Source organism: Schistocerca gregaria, chromosome 4, assembly GCF_023897955.1.
Source record: "Schistocerca gregaria isolate iqSchGreg1 chromosome 4, iqSchGreg1.2, whole genome shotgun sequence".
Lineage (NCBI taxonomy): Eukaryota > Metazoa > Arthropoda > Insecta > Orthoptera > Acrididae > Schistocerca > Schistocerca gregaria.
In genome coordinates, this window is record NC_064923.1 from 722422311 (window position 1) to 722426645 (window position 4335).

Here is a 4335-nt window from a genome sequence, read left to right on the forward strand (position 1 = left end):
AGGAAATAAAGCAGGCGAATGTCACAACCTCTGTCCGCATTAAACCTGACAACCACCAAGAGTACTTGCATTTTGACAGCTGTCATCTCTTTCACATCAAAAATTTGCTCCCATACAATCTGGTTACCTGAGGACGGCATACCTGCAGCGACAAGAACTCCATTGCTCAGTATGTTGAGGGTTCAGACAGACACTATGCCCCAGAAAAAGTCCACCAACAGGTCTCCCTGCCATTTCCCCTGACACCCCCAATACTATCACCATAATTCCATAAATTATCTGGGAGTAGGCATTAGGAGTGATTTAAAATGGAATGACCATATAAAATTAATCGTCGGTAAAGTAGATGCCAGACTAAAATTCACTTGAAGAATCGCCCACTGCTTGAATACTGCTCACCGGTGTGGGGTCCGTACCAGAAAGGGTTGATAGAACAGGATCATTTAGTAACCGCGAAACTGTTACCGAGATGACAGACAAACTCCAGTGGAAGACTCTGCAAGAGAGACGCTTAGTAGCTTGGTACGGGCTTTTGTTAAAGTTTTGAGAACATACCTTCACTGAGGAGTCAAGCAGTATATTGCTCTCTCCTACGTATATCTCATGAAGAGCACGAGGATAAAATGAGAGAGATAGAGCCCACACAGAGGCATACCAACAATCTTTCTTTCCACGAACAATATGAGACTGGAATAGAAGGGAGAACTGATAGATGTACTCAAAGTACCCTCCCCCACACATCGTCAGGTGGCTAGAGGAGTGTGGATGTAGATGTAGATCCCAAAGAATCAGCCCCCTTTGTCACTCAATACCACCCTGGACTAGAACAACTGAACCACATCCTTTGTCAGGGCTTTGATTGAACTATCATCATACCCAGATATGAGGTACATCCTACCTCAGATCCTTCCCAACCCTCCTAAAGTGATGTTCCACTGTTCACCCAACGCCCACAACATCCTATTCATCACTGTCTCACACACAATCCCAACTGCAACCCCTTGCCACAAGGACCATAGCCCTGTCAAAAACCCAGATTCAAAACCTGCCCAACCCGCCCGCCCAGCACTTCCTGTTCCAGTCCTGCCACAGGTTTATTCTACCCCATTAGGAACCAGGCAACGTATGAAGCCAAACATGTTATTTACCAGCTCTGCTGCAATCATTGCACAGCTTTTTATAATGGTATGACCGCCAACTAGCTGTCTACTAGGGTGAACCAACAAACTGTGCCCAAGAGTAAAGTAGACCATCTAATGGCAAAACATGAGCTGAATGTAATGTATTTGATTTCAATGACTGCTTCACTACCTGGGCCATCTGGATACTCCGCTCCATCACCAGCTTTTCTAGAATGAATAGATGCAAATTCCGTGCCCATAATTATCTTGGCCTCAACCTATGGTAATATACTGTCCTCACACCCTCCACTCAAAGTTTCCACCCTCTCTGTCCTCTCACCTCCTCCCCATTCCCATCTCCTACACAACTTGCTGGCCACCTTATGCCAATGCAAGTACCCTCTTTCCCCACTCTTCCCTTTTTTCACTCTGTTTCCCCACCATCCTGCCCCACAACCTCCTGATGCTGCACCTGTTGACATTCTAGTCCCTGCTCAGTCCACCAGACAGCATTCCTCTCATCCCCCACCTGTACACTGCTATTCCTTCCCCTTCCCCTTCCCCTTCCTCCAGATTGCCGCTACCATCCCACATTACACTTGCATTCTGGCCCGACCTGCCAGAGTTGGTGCCATGTGTGTATGAGGTATGCTAGCTTGTTGAATGAATGATGTGCGTTTCTCTTTTTCCATTTAAGGCTGTGGCCAAAAGCGTATGTTTAAGTGTCTTTTAACTGTGCCTTTCTGCAACATAGCATGTTATCTTTACAGTAAGTAGTACTCTATCTTTTCCTGCATTGTCAGAGTTGTTCTAACCTGTATAAAATGTGGACCTTACACAATACAGGAATACATGAGTTCAGGATAGAGTAGAATATAAGAAAATATTGATGACTGTAAGCCAATTTTGTTTTAGTGTATGACAATGGTTCCTAAACAAAGAGACATACAATTGTTTTGTAAATATTCTGCCTCACTGTGAATTACTATAAACACTAGAGACCTATGGGTGAGAACCAGAGACCATGAACAGTAAATAATAAACTAATGAACAGTGTTTAGTGGACTCAACTTCTAAGGATAGTGTTACTGTTTTAGTCAGTCAGTACCCAGAAAATGGTACTGTGATTAACACATGTTGAAGACAGTTAAGGTACAGTCAACCTAACACTGTGTTAGGGCACACTGGTGCGGACCACCAACTAAACTATTAGCACACCCCTAAAGATGATGTTAGCCCTTACTGGGGATGATCTCAGCACAGAATCATCCACTACTGATATAGTGCAGGATGATGACAATGTCATCCAAGTGTGGGATGTGATGCTAATCACACACTTCACAAATGCACAAGGAGTAAACATTTCAACATACAACAGTAACCTGGTGGTGCGTTCCAACCATCTGCAGTCAGGTCACCAGCACTGACTGTCACTGTGTATCTTTGATGCACCATCATCACTGAATTGAACTCTTATGTTTAAAAACAATAAAACTTCCTAGCAGAGGTATTACAATTGTACATGTTGTGGATATTAACTGCAAAAAGTACTTTGGAGTCTGAACTCATTCATCATGAACTTTAGTAGTTCAGACACTATGTATTGGTCAATGAGTGATGTTTTATAAATAAGACAAGAAAAGCTCCCCCTATGCTAAACAAAGGTCCATCAATATTAAAGTTATATCTCATTTTTTCCGTTTGTCAGGAAAAAATTACTTCTGACCTAACAAGAATTGCTTTCAGTGCAGCTCATAATGGACTTTTGTGTAGGTGGCAAGCTATACCAAAGATTTAAAATAACATCTGCAAACAGCAAAGCTATACCAAAGATTTAAAATAACAACTGCAAACAGCAAGGACTTCAAATCTGCTAAATTGAATACACTGAGTTGTATAAATGTTTGTCTGTTCAAACAGGTGTCATAATAAGAAGACTGCATCATTTAAACTGATTGTCTAATACCATTGGTAAACTTATTTTCACATCTGATTGTATGTAATCACATGATTACTATTATGTGCCAATATTGTATCAAAAGAACACTACGAGTCATGTAGTTGAGTAGCTTTTCCAACATTGTTAACACAAGTTCTCATAGCCATTCAAGGGAACATTGTAATACACTAATTTATTTCAATATCTCAAAGATAAAAGTTGTACATGGTATCTATATTACTCAATAACCATTGTTGATATAAATTCATTCTTCAGCTTTAAAAATAACTGAGGCACAAATAGCTTCATGCTGATCATCTTTCTTCTTCTGGCCAGCTTCAGGTAATGACATACTTTCTTGTTACTCATAATCTTGCTAATAATAATGATCATGTATTAATGCATTTATATTTTTACTTCATGGCCATTCAGTATGATTTCTGTTACTAATGATATATTAAGTGTGTTTTTGTTTCAGCTTTCAATTACCTTGAAAAGTGATTGGTTTGGTGATATATCAGTTGCGCGCCATTACACGCATGTCTGCACTTTCTACAAGTCGAAACCTTGCAATCTAAATCTCTTGTCACAAAGTTTGATTTCTGTCATCCTTGTATATTGCAAAATATACCGTTGCATTATACCCCATATTATCACGGTCTGCCACCACCAAGTTTTTCTTCTCCCCAACTACCAACTCTGTACAAGAATACCTAGGAAACCTTTCTTCCCACAGGTAATAGGTCCATCTGCAGCCCAGAAGAAGTTCTATTGCTACAAAATATTGTGATCTTGATTCCTCCTATTTATTTAAACTTAATTCAGCTGTGGTAATTGAGATGTGCCCCACTTTTGAGCAGTTAGCTTTTGGAAGAACTAAGTACATTCACTACTTTTCAATTAGATTTCTTCCTTTATTTCGAATGGGCTGCATTACAGTCTGTAGAACATTCATCATCAATTATTAAGTACTGTATTCTACTAGTCAAATATTCCTTGAGCCAACCCATATTTGCGAGATAAACTCTGTATGTTCATACCTTGGTTAACTTTTGACAATGTGATACAGTGTCAGAGGCCCTTAGGAAATCTATGAAGACAGAATCTAATTGTTCATCTCCATCTATTCTCTGCAAGATGTCATATATGAATACAGCAAGTGGTACTTCATATGAGTGGTCTTTCCTGAACCTGTGCTGATCCCTTGAGAGAAGCTTGTAAATCTTTAAGTATGAGCTTAGCATATGTTCTATAATCCTGTAACTGAGGGACATC